Genomic DNA, 18,391 nt, shown 5'->3' on the forward strand with positions numbered 1-18,391 from the left:
TCATTTTTGGTACAGGCTTTTATCGCTGACTGTACTTTTTTTCCACAGGCAACTAATACTCATCGAAACAATTCTAAAAACCCCAAACACAATTAGGCTTCGTTGTTTTATCACAGAGTTCCTATGGCCACCTCCTGTCTTCATCATCAGATCAGCTCGATGGTACCATAATATTGCATTGTCACGCGACTTACATATGTGTGCAGATTTTCAGCTTTATCGGAAACCGGGAAGTAGGTCAAATTTAACTTGTAAGATTTGACCGTTACAAACATGTTACATACATATTACATACATGCTTACATAGGTACATTGCAAGTTAAATAAAAGCTTGTAAAAAGGCGGCAATTGTATCAGACCAAAATCTCAAAACTTGCGCATTCCTAAAATGTGCAGTGTAAAGTTACAACTAGGTGAATGCTTTATCAGCGTCACAATCAGCGGCACCTCTAATATCGTTGCGATGCGACGTCACGTGAAGCGTGATCGCGCGTCATGCCGAGCGGTAAAGGGGTGTTATAGACTTCATAATATACCAGAGACTACATAGCTCTGTTCGCCTTCTCCACAGGCACCGGCAAACAAGGCCACTGCACCTGCCTGGCTTGTGGCCTTGTTTGCCGTATTGGATTTACCGTTCCTGTATTACACAGCTATGAAAAACGCTGACCTGACAATGTTTGTATAGTCTGTAATAGAAAGCCAATGATGATAGCGTCGTGTGATCAAACATTTGGCTTAAAACTTGTAACGTTTTAAAGAATGAGTATGATAATCTCAATTTCTACTGTGTATTTTTGTTTGATTGCTGATATGTACCTACGTTGTATTAAAGCATTTTAACATTTATTGATAAGTATAAATAAATAAATATTATTATAGGACATTCTTACACAGATTGACTAAGTCCCACGGTAAGCACAAGGAGGCTTGTATTATGGGTACTCAGACAACGATGTATATAATATATAAATACTTAAATACATAGAAAACACCCATGACTCAGGAACAAATTCGAACCTAGGACCATCGGCTTCACAGGCAGGGTCAGTACCCAATTGACCAGACCGGTGGTCAAAGTATATAATAACTGCCAAGCAGGCAAGGAATAGTAGGACTACGAAACCTACCAGAGCCAAACAGTCCTCAGAATGTCAGACAAGGTCTTGGTGACACTAATATAATAGCTGTCTATGACATGAGCATGACTGTTCATGACGATTTCCTAGAAGTATAATATTTGGATTCAGAATGCGACAGCGTAACTGCTGCAGTATTGCGGTGTAGCATTGCTGCTGATGGCACTGCTACAGCAAATTCAAAATAGCTTCAAACATATCTAAATTATAATAAATTTTCTAGTCTATTTCCTACTCTATGCTCACATGTGAAACGATGCGAAAAAATAATTTCCTTTCGACACTCGAACATACGTACCATCTAGCGGGATGAGAAATTTGAGCCAAGTTAAAGACGGGCTGCTTCAACCATTATTGCAGCTTCAAATAGCTTACGGCATAGGTAAGGTGCGATGGGGTTATTTCGACGCAGGAGGGAGTTGTTCGAAAGAAGAGTTTATATCAGTTGCCTATTTTCCATAAAGGGATGTGTTTGATTTTCATCAACGGGGGAATAATGTTCGTGATTGGACTTGAAATTCAAATGACAGTTATATATTTTATTCTTACAGAATATTGAATATATTGATCTATCTTTTATGAAAATAGTGTTTAATATGTTAATAGTGTGTGTAGTGTTAATAGTTTATAAATATGACTCTGTTTTTATTCAAGCCATAACTCTTTTTTAAGTCATGATACAAAATCATTGCTGTTTAGCAATAATGTCAATTTTTAGCGTAATTTTTTTGAGTTAACATCGTATTGCAAAATGAATGTGAGTTGACACGTTTCTGCTAAGCAGTATTCAGTTTATTATACATAAGCCATGGGTTAGTTGTAATTCCTAATATAGATCCCAAAACCATCAAACAGCAGTTTGCTTATAAAATTTTATAACAGCCTACTTAGGTGCTTAGTAGTACCTAGTAAGTAGTCTACTACTTACTAGGTACTACTAACTACTACTGATAGCGGCTGAGGGCGAATCGAACAGTTTTATAATCAGATTAATACTACTGTAGAGGGTAATGTACAAGAAGAAGACGAGAAAAGACGTTAATACATACATCACACTACTACTATGAAACTGATATGGATGTTAGCTGTCAACGTGACATTTCTTCAACCAGAAATGTCAGAAAATGAGTGCCATCTTGATAGTTAGCCTCATGATTAATTCCTTTGTTTTTTGCCCATTAATATTGTTTAAAGCGTAATATCGATAGCCACAGTAAACAAATGTCGTAGTGTGCAGTGAATGGAGAATTAATCTTGAATCGCGTTTAACCACCTTTTTGGAGTCAACGGCCGGCAGCCCACGTACTTCTTTGTAAAGTCCAGCTATCGCTTTACAAGGGCTAATAAAATTACCGTGTCTTGTACTAACCGTACAATTTTAGTCGTATTCAAAGCTCCTAAGACCTTCATATATATTATGGATTATCTGTCTGAGTACCTACAACACAAGCCTTCTTGAGCTTACTGTGGGACTTAGTCAATCTGTGTAAGAAAAGAATGTCCTGTAATATTTATTTATTTTTATTATTTATTTAAATGATTTTTTCGCCCAAACACTACGCCGTTAAACAAAAGGCATTCATCAGGTGTTCTGAATGCTGTTATCTGAATTTGAACCATAAAAGTAGAACGCTAAAATTGCCTTTTAAACAGGCGTGATCCTTTTCACTGATGAGAAATGAGGTAGCCACCGCAGCGCACAAAAGAAACAATGCCTTTTGATTAACAGCTTAGGGTTTGGGCGAAAAATTAATTTGAGATAATTCGTACTATACTGGCGAAATTGTCCCACAGGTCGCACTGGACTAAAGCCATAATTTTAAAAGAATGAATGAATGAATGTTTATGTTTATGTTTGTCATACGTAGAAGGGGTATTTCCAGATAGGCTCAAAATTTCGGTAGTGAAACAACTTTTTTAAAAAGGCGATAAATGTGACATGTCAAACTATCGTCCTATCACTTTAATCCCTGTACTATCCAAAGTTTTTGAACGATTAGTATTTAGGAAAATCATCGACTTTCTAGCCAAGCATAATTTAATAACCCCCAAGCAGTACGGTTTCCAAAAGAATAAATCAACCACACATGCCTGCTTTGAGCTAGTACGAGGTGTTACTTTAGGTCTAAATGACCAAGCAGCTGTAGTGGCACTTATGCTGGATATGAGTAAGGCGTTTGACTTCGTGTGCCATCAAACATTACTTTCAAAATTATATAAATACGGCATAAGGGGACAAGCATATCTTTGGTTGGAAAGCTACCTCAATGGACGGCAACAATGTGTTGAAGTTACGAAACAAGTGAATAATTACAAGGAGTCATATAACTCACCTTACATGGTAAATAAATGCGGCGTGCCACAGGGCAGTATACTGGGGCCGATACTGTTTCTATTATATATTAACGATTTACCTCGAGCCACACTTAATGATACAATACTTTTCGCAGACGACACAACTATCTTAATTAAAGAGATGAATGGTGATTCTCTATGTCATAATATTACTCACACGCTAACAAATATTACTAAATGGTTAGATGATAATAATCTTAATGTAAATCTAAAAAAAACACAGTTAATCCAATTTCAAACTTACAAAAGTAAATCCTTCGAGGTAACTACCGACTTCAATAGTGTGCAACTTAAGGAAACTGAGGCTGCAGTTTTCTTAGGGATTCATATTGATAAATACTGCAATTGGAAAGCCCATATCAACCACTTGTGTGATAAGCTCGATCGTTTTGTTTATGTTTTGTATCGTTTGCGTTCTATTGTCTCTGAATCGGCAGCAACTGCAGCCTTTCACGGCTATGTATCTTCTCAAATCCGATACGGCTTAATAATATGGGGTAACTCTACCGAGGCCGATAGAGCTTTTAAAGCCCAAAAAAAATGTGTGAGATCAATGTGCGGGGCCCACTACCTAGATAGCTGCAAGCCATTATTTAAACGAAAAAAAATACTGCCTTTACCATCCTTGTACGTGTTCGAAATGTGCAAATTTGTTAAAAATAATATAAATTTGTTTAAAAAAAAAGGGCAACGATAAACGGCACAAATACGATCTAGAGATACCGATGCATCAAAGGCTAAAGCTGTTCCAAAATAACTGCTACTGTATGGCTATAAAGTTGTATAATTCTATTCCTGTTGGTATAAGAACACTAGAAGGAAAGGCTTTTCGAAAAAAACTGTACAGTATATTACTCGAACATTGTTTTTATAACATAAATGATATAATACAACATTTTAAAATTAATAACTTTTAGATATATAATTTAGCTAAGTACCAAATTTGACATTGATACATATTAACATTTGATTCGTTTTCTTTATTTTACATTATTCTGTCATGCTTCTTTTACCTGTAATTTATTTTTATTTTTGTGCTTAATAGAATGCTGAAGCCAGACATGGGAAGAACTGTACAGTTTACTGTTGGAAAATTGTTTTATGACATTAATAATTAAATATAACTATTTAAAATTAATAATTTTCAGATAATTTAGTTTAGTAGTTTGACATTGACACACATTGACATCTTTTCAAAATTTTTCTGTACTTATTATTTAATATTTGTAATTATTTTTGTGATAAATATTTGAATGCTGAAATTCCGGCCAGACATGTAAAGAACTGAATTTGTACATATTTACATCCTATATGTAACTCGTGTTTTATCAAATAAACGATTATCTTATCTTATCTTAAATGAATGACAGCGCAAGGTCCGATAAATATGGAGTTCTGATGCCCGTGTATTAGAAGTGCTTAACTTATCTTTAAAATGTTGGAAATTACGGAATAATCTCAATGCACCTCATCCATTGTTTTAGTACGGCTTTAGCTTACCAAAGACAGTCATTGTTATTGCTGCTCGTTTTTAGGGAATCTATTTTAAGTATAGTCGTTATTGTAGTCTGAAAACCAAACATGGCTTTGGTTTTCTAAGACTACTTGAATTTATATAGCCTACCTAAAGTGGTAAGTACGTAGTGATATGAACGTACACTGACATCAGAATGATATCTGAATGATGTCATTTAGGTATCGCGAGTCTCGCTCGCACCAATATATAAATATGTACGGACAAGTACGACAAGTACAACTAGTACGAGCGAAAAGCACGATAACTGAAGGACATCATTTAGAGGTCAGTGTACGTTTGAATACCACCATAAGGTGACCAGGTCACTAAACTATGTAGTTGTACAAAAATGTAAGCATATATATGTCTTTTATAATACTGAATAAAGATATTTTGTATTTTGTATTTTTGTATTTTGAATTGGCCTGATGGTATTATCAGTGTAAAAAGTATACCGTTGACCGACGACTGACGTGTACCGAGGTACGGACAATGGCGAATGTATGCAGCTCGGGTGCGCGCGGTACACCCCTCGCCCCTCGCACCCCGCACGATTGCCCTGTCTAGCTAGACGGCTTCGTCGAATGACTGTATTGTTTTACAGACTATAGTAATATTATGAAATTACCTTGACACGATTTTCGGAGTAACATAATGATGCAACTCGCAGTATATTTCACACATACTAATAAGCGCGAGCGATATCATAATCATAATTACCAGATTTTCAAATCTAAATATTCTTCGCTCGGATGTATCCCTAAGGGCCACTAGCACCATTAACTAACCCGGAGTTAACCGGTTAAACCTGGCCTTACCATGGCTACCGGTACAATTTGACACTGGGTTAACGGTTTACCCGGTTAACCCCGGGTTAGAGGGTGGTGCAAGTGGCGCTCAGATACTTAATTTGACATTTCAGACAGCGATTGGAAATTGTCGATATTTCGTAATTTAGTTTACTGAAATTAACAAGGTACAGGTACAAAACGATGCCTAATTGTGTGTTTATGTGACAGTGACGCCATCACAAGGTTGTAACAGTGATTATCAGTGTTAAAGGGACCAGAAACTGCCGCGCGTACAACTGAGCAACTTTTACTATGGGACCAAACACGAAATCGCGAAAAAAAAATTGTCTGTTTTATATTTTTTGGCTGGTCCATTTTCTATGGGAGGGTACATTTTTTTTCGCGATTTCGTGGTTGGTCCCATAGTAAAAGTTGCTCAGTATAATCCCAAAACCTCCCTGGCAACGGGAATGCACTTATTTTTAGCCACCCTGTATGTATAGATAAAAGATAAACCATAGACTCTCTCGTTTGTATACGACTGTGTGATGTGTTCGGATTTAAGGAACGCCAGTTCCATTTGTTTGATTAATCCTGTGTTCTTAAAATTAATTTTTCATGAATATTTAACAGAAATGGTTATGAATGTGTTAGTTAATGCATATGTGTAAACTGGACGCAACTACATTTATGGGTTTTAGCTAGTTTTTTAACCTGTAAGTTGTTGGGTTATTACCGGGTCGATGATGAAAACTATACTTGTACCAATCTTTTAACTTTATTCGTTTGTTACAAACGTAATGACAACCATTTTACGATAAATATTCCAAGACGTCTTCACCAACTTGTCCGTGCTCGAACTGCTGCTTGTCACGCGTACCCAAGGGTCGGACACTCTTTGATAGAGAAAGATAGTCTTATTGCGATTCCTATAAGAGGAAAGAGAAAATAGTGCCATGCTTTGTCCTAATCACCGGCCGGGTGGCATCATAGGTAGGAGGCGATGGCGAAATACCGAAATTTATAAGAGTGAAAGAGAAAAAATCCTATGCTGCCCTAATTTTATATGAATATTCTTTCTCTTACCCCCGGCCGCTCGGTGGCGCGTCTATAACTACTTGTATATACTATGTCTATGCGCGTACCCGTCTTTTTGTAACAATTCAAAATGGCGGAGACCAGTGACAAGTAAGAGTCAATTGATACTATTTTATAAGCTAATCATGAATAAAAGTAAGTAAAATATAAGCTATTAAGCTTATATTTTGATTTTATTTTGGTCTTGGAACTGTGTAAGGATCATTATATATATTAATATACAAGTATACATTATATATATAAGTATACACTCATCATCTTCCTCGCGTTATCCCGGCATTTTGCCACGGCTCATGGGAGCCTCAGGTCCGCTTGACAACTAATCCTAAGAATTGGCGTAGGCACTAGTTTTTACGAAAGCGATTGCCATCTGACCTTCCAACCCAGAGGGGAAAACTAGGCCTTGTTAGGATTAGTCCGGTTTCCTCACGATGTTTTCCTTCACCGAAAAGCGACTGGTATAAATATCAAATTATATTCCGTACATAAGTTCCGAAAAACTCATTGGTACGAGCCGGGGGTTTGAACCCGCGACCTCCGGATTGAAAGTCGCACGCTCTTACCGCTAGGCCACCAGCGCATATATAAGTATACACTGTCTGTTGTAAATTTACACCTTATTAAATTGCGCATACCAAGTATCAAAACTTAGCTAACTTGAAGCTATGCGAGGGAAGATGTCAGTGACACAGCATCGTTAAAGTGATGCAACTAGCTCGTGAACGACTGAATATGCAAGTATGCACCCTGCTAGCTAACATGTCAAAACTACGAAGACTTACCGGTCAATTCGAACAATGATCTAGATATCAACTAGATATGAAACAGAAACGATAACAAGATATTTAAGAAAATCATGTCAGACTTTTCCGCGATCCCGAATGACCTCTTGAATTAAGTTGTTACTTAGACATCCAATGGCAATGGATATCTAATGGATGTCCCAAAACGTCACAATAATTGTAGCGTGAAATGACACTTGGTTTCTCGAATAGAGCTGCAAATGATAACTAGTTGAGAACTATAATTTATCTATTATATCTCGTATTGTTCTCGTTTTTATATCACGTTGTTTGAATTGACCGATTAGTAATATTCGGGACGAGATTTATTTAAAGAATAAAATAAATTATCGATTTGGTGAAAAAATTACATTATATTATCGGTTCGATATTTTCGAATTATCAATCGAAAATAAACTATCGTTATGGTAAAAAAAAATGGAATAGTTGAGGCTTAGAGAAATTAGTAAGCTCAGAGTGCTCACTCCATAGATAGGTAAAAACCCATTTACATACCTTAAATTTTAAGGAAACTTATGTATGGAGTTAGCATCTAAGCTAACATATTTCTGTATGAAATACGATCAGTCTGGCCTAGTGGGTAGCCTGCCTGTGAAGCCAATGGTCCTGGGTTCGAATCCCGGTAAGGGCATTTATTTGTGTGATGAGCACAGGTATTTGTTCCTGAGTATTGGGTGTTTTGTATGTATTTATGTATTTGTATATTATATATATCGTTGTCTTAGTACCCACAACACAAGCCTTCTTGAGCTTACTGTAGGTTATCTAATCTGTGTAAGAATGTCCTACAATATTTATTATTATTTATTTATTTATTCCGTATGGTAGGTGACAATGCCAAATTATAATTAGGAATGATACATATATGCCAAACGTTGCATGCCATTTGATGCTTTGCCCAAATGAATAATCCCATATAAAATAAGTAAAATATAGATTGTAGGGCTGAGCAGCTGTTATAAGTAGATTTGTTTAACAACTACATAAATAAGTAATACGACGCCTCTTAATAAATATACGAAGAACGTTGATAGTTAAGACATGCCACTGCCATTCCTCTCCTCCTCCCTCCTCGCGCGCTTAAACTGCTGAACCGATTTAGTTGAAATTGGGTATAGAGATAGTTTGAGTCCCGGGAAGGACATAAGGATAGTTTTTATCCCAGAAGTCATTCTTTAAGGGGGGAAACGGGGGATGGGGTGGAAGTTTGTATAGGGAATTAATAAAAAGCAGATTGGATAAAAAATAAGCTACCCAAATTACTAACACCACGCAGACGAAGTTGCGGGAAAAGCTAGTTCCTAATATTCAGTTAGATTAGTGTTAAATCAAATTAGGAAACTGAACTTTAGTGCTCTGATATTAAGGTCAAGTTCGGAAAGTAAACTAGACTCTGAAGGCACGAAGTCCAAGCTCGGCACCTAGTCTTAGTGGAATCTATTCAGGGCGCTGAAATAGGAGAATCAGTAGTCAGCATTAATATTTGCCAGGTTTGTGTACACGTCTGCGACTTGGCTCGGCCAAAGTGGCCAAACATAGCCAGCTATAAAGGGTAGTCCTTGCATAGTCAGTCCAGTGTTAAATTGATAATGTTTACGGAGCTGAAGCGACTTTGCTAATTATTTCAAAGTGGTGTACGTACCTAACTATATTATACTCTTTGCACTCCAGTACTTATATTTGTCGAATAAATGACTGCCGAAGGTTCTGGAGTGGCGTCCGCGTACCGGAAGACGAACTGCCGGTAGGCCTCCAACAAGATGGAGCGACGATCTGGTGAAGGTCGCGGGAATTCGGTGGTTGCGAGCGGCACAGGATCGGTCGGAGTGGCGAGCCTTGGGGGAGGCCTATGTCCAGCAGTGGACGTCTATCGGCTGACATGATGATGATGATGATGAAATGACTGCCAGTGATATCCAAATATTCCAAATCAATCGAAATTAAACTATCGTGAGACATATTTCAAAACATGTCGCCGAAAGCGACTAAAAATAATAGTGAGTGAAACCGTACTGATCTAAATATTCCAAGTCAAGTTATTAGCGAGGCGCGTGGGACGAGCCGGCGCTTGTGTATAGTATCATAATATTCATAGCAGCAGTGTTATTATGAATATTCATACAACATAGTACAACTGTTGTATTTTGTATAAATGCTATCTTCTAGGCAAAATCTACAAACCAATATTTTTATTTATCATTTTAGGTCGCAAACGCTGCTGTCTTAGAAAAACATTGTGTGCAACATAATTACTTAGGTCTTTAAATTCTCGGGCTTTTCTTTACATACAAAACTCGACTTCGTCTCGTTTTGTAACTTCGGCCTTGGAGTTTTAAGAGCCCTTATTATGTACCTGCACCCTTTTGCATGAAATACTATCGTGACACCCACACATTCAATATTTTTAAATGGACTACGTGATCGTAGCGAAGCGTAGCGATCCGTCAGATCTTCAGACAGAATGACACGTCTCCGGACAGATCTACGGACACATCGACAGATTTATCCGCCAGCTAGATCTGACTAACCCGTATAAATACAGAATATTTCTGTACTGACTCATATTTTCATAGATTTTTTTATGGAGTTACAACCTGTAGCAGTTTGCGCCGACTGGTAAAAAACCGGCCAAGTGCGAGTCGGACTCGCGCACGAAGGGTTCCGTAACATTACGGAAAAAAACAGCAAAAAATCACGTTTGTTGTATGGGAGCCCCATTTAAATATTTATATTATTCTGTTTTTAGTATTTGTTGTTATAGCGGCAACAGAAATACATTATCTGTGAAAATTTCAACTTTCTAGCTATCACGGTTCATGAGATAAAGCCTGGTGACAGACAGACAGACGGACAGACGGACAGACGAACAGCGTAGTCTTAGTAATAGGGTCCCGTTTTTACCCTTTGGGTACGGAACCCTAAAAACAGGGTAATATTGCGGAACAACCATTGTACTAATATGGATATTTGGCCCTTGGATATAACTGGATGGCAAATATTGGAAAATGGCAGCTATACTAAAAAACTATGACAACAGACTACGGTAGTGATTTTAAAAAGATAAACGTTGTAGTGGAATATACGGAATGAAATCACGCCCGTTTCCGGCGCGGATACATAAAATATTTTTCAACACATTTGCTCAAAACGACGTTTTTATTCCACCGATTTTTGGCTCATAATCCTAGATATTAAACACGCGTGCTCATTCAGTGTATTATTCCACTCGTGCTTTTTCATTATATTATCCGACTGAGTTAAGAAAGTAAACTGATTGCTAATAAAATATGCATGGAAAGGGAGCCTTCTTTAATTGGTCGGACTGGCGGGCACCGGCGCGCCCGACCGCCTGCGCGGTGCGCGGCCCGGCCGGCCCGCTCGACTCGCCGCCCGCGGCCGGGGCGAGGGGCAGCCGGCAGTATGACAGATGCAACACACAATACTAAGTGTTTTAATTATTAAAATTTGATTAATACGAGTATCTTTTTTTTTCTCGCAAGTGTGTTGAAAAACGTCGTATGAAACGCGTGTGCATTGGTCATTACACACAATGCACAATATCGCCTCGTGTGTAGTAACCAACTTAGCGCACTTGTATCATAATGTACTAAAAATGTAACCGGTGATTATAATTATTGTACGGGAACTTTAGGAGGATAAAATATTTCTTATTATTACATATGTGCGAACTAACAAAGATTTATTTATTAAAATTACAGTAAGTATATTTTTATACAACACAACAATAAAACACAATTAAATTACTCTTACTCTTAACTATACTACCATAGAAACTAATAATAATAAGTCACATTTCTGCAGTACAAATCGTCCCGCGACCCCCCCGATGCAAAGGTGCCCATCACGCTCGCCGCGTTGCATTTGCGCGTTGTACGTATTTGAACCTACAACGAATAAAGTATCAATAAAATAATCCAGCACCGGTATCATGATCGTGTTTTTTAACCGACTTCAATTTCATAGAAGGAGGAGGTTCTGTATTCGGTTGTGGCTATTTTTTTTTTTTTTTTTTTATGTATGTTCACCGATTATTCCGAGACCTGTGGTCCGATTTGAGTAATTCTTTTTTTGTTCGAAAGGAGCTACTTCCAAGTTGGTCCCATATTAATCTGGTTCTGATCTGATGATGGGATCCCTGAGGAATTGAGGGAACTCCTCAATTTTTAAAGGCACATGTATGGTGATTTGGGTGTTTTCATAAGCAACTTGAGCATTTTCTCTCGAAAACGACCAATTTGACGAAGTGGACCTGATGATGATGATTGTTTTGAAGATAGTGATGATGTTTTTTTTTAATGTAGGATGTTCAGCGATTACTCCGAGACCCGTGGTCCGACTTGAACAATTCTTTTTTTGTTTGAAAGGAACTACCTCCAAGGTGGTCCCACATTAATCTGGTGCTGTTCTGATGATGGGATCCATAAGGAATTGAGGGAACTCCTCAATTTTTAAAGGCCCATGTATGGTGATTTGGGCGTTTTCTTAAGCAACTTGAGCATTTTTTCTCGAAAACCACCAATTTGATGAAGTGGAGCTGATGATGATGATTGTTTTGATGATAATGATTTCAGCGATTACTCCGGCACCCATGATCCGATTTGAGTTATTCTTTTTCTGTTTGAAAGAAGTTACCTCTCCAAGGTGTTTTCGTAATATTTTTGGTTTTGATCTGATGATGGAATCCGTGAGGAATTGAGGGAACTCCTTAATTTTTAAAGGCACGTGTATGGTAATTTCGGTGTTTTCTAAAGTAACTCAAGCATTTCCTCACCAAAACCACCAATTTGATGTAGTGTAACTGTAGCCTAACCACGAGTTTGACACTAAATATTCTTCGTAACTTACTTTGTACACTAGTCCGCCAGTACGAGCAAGATGCATAAACAGTAAGTTACGCACACGATAGCGAATATATCAATGTCAAACTCGTGGTAAGGCTACTGATAACTTCCCTCGTATGTGTATTATGATTTTTGATGTAGGTAGTGTTGGAAACAACCAAAGAGACTGAGAGGTGAAGGTAGAGGGTATTAGTGTTTGGGGGGTTTGAGGTTGGGGGTTGAGGGGAGGTGAGTTGATGGGTCGGGGACTGAGGGGTTGGGAGTTAAGGGATTGGGGGTTAGGGTTAGGAGTTAAGGGGTCTGGGGTTAGGGGCCGGGGAATGGCGGTTGAAGGGTTGGTGGTTTAGGGTCGAGGGGTTCAGTCATCAGGGGTTGATGTGCTGTGAGGTTGAGTTATCGGGGGGTTTGAGGGATTGGGTCAGCGGCGGGGCGGAGAATGGATTTAGTGACAGGAATGATTTCCCAGACGGACTCGAGGAAAATTCTGATTATTTAATAGTTTACGAATTTACAGATAAACATGATTATGTTTTTCATTCATGCGACACGCTCTTAACAATGTCTTAAAACTAAAAATGGAAAAATAAAAACTTTTATAAAAAAAAGATAAACCGACTTCAAAAAGGATGAAATAAAATATTATCCTTTTTAGGGTTCCGTGTTTAAGTATATGCGTTAACAACTGATATGTTTGAAGTCGGTGCCAAGCCAAGTACTCCAAGTAGTAACAATACCAGTCAAAAATAATCAGCTTTATGTCTATAAATCCCATTACAATTGTACAAATATTATAAACGTGAAAGCAATTATGTCTGCCTCTTTGCTACCTTTTCATGGCTAAACAACTGAACCGCTTTAGCTGAAATTTTGCATGAAGGTTCCTTGAATTGTTTTATATTTTGAAATGTAGTCCTCTGGATAAGCGACAGAAAATAACTCAGTCCCAATCCCACACTTGCGTGCTATGTCTGTTTAAGAATTAGTAAGAAATGCTCTTTAAAAAAATACGACGACAAAACGTATTAGATTTACACTAACGTGCCGACAAGCATGGTACGAACTGCGCCAAGAAGGTTCAACCGTGTGTTCTGTTCTGAGGTGTACAGAAAGTTCGTTTATTGTCGTCGTGTAACGCTGCGTCTTACATAGGCGAACACTCACGAACGCGAAGCGAAGCGACGCGGCACGGCGAAGGATTAATTAAGGCGCCGTGCCGCGCCGCTTCGCATTCGCGTGTTGTTCGCCTACGTAATACGCTGCGTTAGGTAATCCAACGTACATACTTATATAGCCGCATCTTTATCGAATTGCACCAAAATCACTATGAATATATGGTTTAAAATTTGGCTTGGCACCGACTTCAAACATATCAGTTGGTAACGCATATACTTAAACACGGAACCCTAAAAAGGATAATATTTTATTTCATCCTTTTTGAAGTCGGTTTATCTTTTTTTTATAAAAGTTTTTATGTCACTTGTCATATCATGCATCACTTTCGCACTTACGTTCTTGTTAGAGCGTGACAGGTATGGTGACAAATGATAGAGAGCAGTCCATCTTAGCCCCGCTGGTCTAAAATATATATCTAATTTTAACGAATTGGCCACAATCAGCCAGTATTTTTGCGTGGGTCATATACTTATAGACCTTAACTTTGATACGATGACTTCAAAATATTGGTCCTGATTTTTGTAAAGTTGTCACACGCATGGAAGTAATATATTATGCTATAATGGATAAGCATACTTTTATAGATTGAACTCTAATTCGAATTCATGTAAAAGCCGGAATTAAAAGAAAAAACAATTTGCTGCCAGTATCTTGAATCTAAGAGCTGAAAAAGGGAAAGAGTTTCAAACCATCGGATATCAGAAACTGGTTCTCTTTCTTGGTCTCGTAATTAGCTTTGCTTGCAAGACCAACACACACATCAACATGTACAATTTACGAAATAATAATACTGGCGTTAAAATAAAAAACCGGCCAAGTGCGAGTCGGACTCGCGCACCGAGGGTTCCGTACTTTTTAGTATTTGATGTTATAGCGGCAACAGAAATACATTATCTGTGAAAATTTCAACTGCCTAGCTATCACGGTACATGAGATACAGCCTGGTGACAGACAGAAAGACGGACAGACGGACAGACGGGCAGACGGACAGCGGAGTCTTAGTAATAGGGTCCCGATTTTACCCTAAAAACTGTGTGTGAAAACAGTTTGTTTTTATTAACAGCGGGACCGGACAAATCCCACCTCCGTATCGCCCGCGCATCGCCTCCGGCGTCGAGTGAACTCTTTCGTGTGCCATCGGGCGGAAAAATGAATTATTCTTTCAATTTACCGAATAGCTCCCCTGTAGGCTCGGATGAGTTCGGCTCCATTTAACTATCGCTCGATTTTTCATTAGATTGTTTTGCTGTGATTTTATTAGGTAGTAAACATGAACAATGCTTCTGGACTGTTTTGGTTAAACTTTGAACTTACTAACACTGTGTTCTTGAAACTTTCGAAACTAACTGTTAACTATTTATTATAATATAAGTTTCAACTACCTCGTTGCATAGTTATATGGAAATAATATTGGTCTTAATCTACTTTCCTCAAAAATAAAAAATAAACTGTCAACCGGGACATATTTAAATCTAAAAGGGGGGTTGCGTCAGGAGGAGTGGATGGGACGCTAGTGTGCGTAAAGCACTCATTTGAAGCTGCCTATAAATAATTTGTTTTTCAAAACACATAATTTGACCGAATCATGTCCCGTAATGTTTGCTGTACCTACATTGCTGCTCGGTCATATTTTAAAAATTAATTACGGGGTCATAATTAAGTTAAAAAAAAAAAACTTCTTAATTTATGAAATAAAACTATGAAAACGGATTATATATTCATAGTTTTATTTCATAGTTTTATTTCATGAGTAAAAATCGCGGTAACCGAAGACAATATTCTTAATTTATGACTACACGAATACGTTCTATATCTGGTTTAAAATTTATCGCCCGTATTGTATTACATATTTCTAGCTTTTGTGCAAAAATTGTTACTAATTTTTAATAGTGCATTTGAGACCTAAGTTAATTATTTTTAGGGTTCCGTACCTCAAAAGGAAAAAACGGAACCCTTATAGGATCACTCGTGCGTCTGTCTGTCTGTCTGTCTGTCTGTCGCAGCCTATTTTCTCCGAAACTACTGGACCAATTAAGACAAAGACAAAGACGGGCATGTAACGTAAAAAAATGAATTTTAAACACGGGGGCCACTTTCGGGGTGTAAATGAGAAAATTAAAAAATAAAGTTTTCAAAAATATATTGTGTCACAGTATATCAAATGAAAGAGCTCATTAGGAGAATCACAAATATATTTTTTTTTACAATTTTAGGATAAACAGTTTAGAAGTTATTCAAGAAAATAGGCAAAAAATTACCATTCCCCCCCTTTATCTCCGAAACTACTGGGTCTAAAATTTTGAAAAAAATACACAAAATAGATCTTCACCTATAGATCACAGGACCTATTAGAAATGTGCAGTCAAGCGTGAGTCGGACTTAATTACTTAGTTTTTGATCCGACCCCTACGGGTTTTTTAAAGACATTTCACTCAAGTTTCGCATAAAAAATACATTGTTTAAACTGTGTAATGTAATATTGTCTTCGGTTACCGCGATAGTTACTCATGAAATAAAACTATGAAAACGGATTATATCGCGTATATTGAATTTATAATACATCCCGACGTTTCGAACTCTTTACAGCGTTCGTGGTCAACGGGTGACTGAGGAAAAATTACAAAATGCAAAAATACCCACATACTAAAATAATGAACAATCATAGACTACAAACTTTAAGGCTGGTTGTACATGCAAAATCGGTCGGCTGTGTAATGTACTTGGCCGGTTTTTTCTATCAATTGATAGTTGTTTAATCAGGTTTCAAATTAATGGAGTCACTAGAAAAAGGCCTTAAGATTGCTATTTCATATTTTTTGGCAACCGTGCTATGCTAAAAAAGAGTCACGATTTTTCAAAAACTGCTCGCTGAACCTACGGCACCTTAATACTATGCAGTCGGAATACCATTGAATAGGATTCAATTGTTAAAATCATTTAACCGATCTGAAACTGTGTTCAGAATAACCAAGAACTCAATTTCTCTCGAAACCCTTTGATAATGATAAATTGCCACAACATCCGATTATAAATTCATTCATTCCCTAACAGCCTTTGACTACACAATTCTTTGGCTGGCCTATTGAATTAATTCTGTACTGAGGGCCTACTGCGAAAAACAAATATCGAAATTTCGTTATCTGCCTCTCTATCTTGCGTATTTGAGTGAAAGAGAGGCAGATAAAGACATTTCGACTGTCGGTTTTTGCGGTAACGCCTCTGTTCTTGTTGATTGTAAATTGAAAACGTATCTGCATTGCAAATGCGGCAGCCGTATTCGACTCTCGTAAGTGAATTACTGTAGACATTATACAGAGTCGATTATCGATTTTCGATGGGCATTAAATAACCGAAATTCCGGTAATTAGGTATTCGGGTTTTAGAAAATTTGGTTTTTTAAATTTGATCGAAGATTAACAAACTTAACCAAGGCGGGTGTTGTCTTCTGGCAGTATAGAAAGATGATTGGTGGGGATTCAACCCGAAAATTACCCTTGGGCTCTATAAGACAATAATCCGCCCCTACTCTGTTACGATGCTCTGGTTTGGTGGTTAAGAACAAACCTAGGCAACGTACGAGACAAGCTACGAAGACTCCAAAGGCTCGCATGCGCGGCCACCACTGGCTGCAGGAGGTCCACTCCAACTGCAGCCATGGAGGTTATGTTAAGGCCTAAGCATTCTTCTTCTTAGTACCTATCCTTAGATTCCTTTAGTATTATTGTCAAGTGGACCTATCGACATACCCTATATTAAAAATTACCAAATTATAAACTGTATAGATATTGTCATGTATTAAAGAAAAAGTGACGAAGCTCTCCAGTGGTGAAAGCCGGATTATCTATCGCGGCTAACGCCATGAACCCCTAGGCCACCTCGCCACCTAGTATTATATATATAGTAGTGTGACTACTTAAAAAACACAAATCAAAATATTTTATAAAATAATTTGATTTGTTCCCAAAGTTGTTAAAAATTACCAGTTAATAAAAATATAAACTAAAAACTTTAATTAACTACCATTAAAACTTTACACGAATCTCCGAGGCAAAGTTCCGGAGAAAACAAAAGCTAACAAAATCTCCCACAGCAAGAAAAACGGCAAAGTTTCGCAACTCGTGTTAACTAGTGAATTAATTAAGAGCAAATGTAGTTTGCTAACTAGTAACTATATTATTTAGTGATGATGTGTGAGATGACATCATCCATCAATGTTTTAGGAAAGTGTATGGAAGTGTGCGTTTTGTGTGTAAATTTGCACAGCGTATATTTTTTACAATATCTGGGAGACCGAGCTTTGCTCGGAAAACATACAAAAACTCAAAAATGCGCGTTTTCCCATAGATAAGACCTAGCTGGATCGATCTTTCGCCCCCGAAAACCCATATAGCAAATTTCATCGAAATCTTTAGAGCCGTTTCCGAGATCCCCGAAATACTTTTATAAATATATATAATCGTACAAGAATTGCTTGTTTAAAGGTTTAAGAAAGCCATAAAAATAAATTGCAGATTTTAGTGCTATAAATCGTTATAAAAAAAGTATTTAACCTCTTGCATAGTTTAAAAAACAATTGTAGAAGTATGTTTTCACCGTATTTTCATTTCTAAATAAATTAATGTGGTAAACTTAAAAAAATGGCTACAAATATTTT

Source organism: Cydia strobilella, chromosome 15, assembly GCF_947568885.1.
Source record: "Cydia strobilella chromosome 15, ilCydStro3.1, whole genome shotgun sequence".
In the NCBI taxonomy this organism is placed as follows: Eukaryota; Metazoa; Arthropoda; class Insecta; order Lepidoptera; family Tortricidae; genus Cydia; species Cydia strobilella.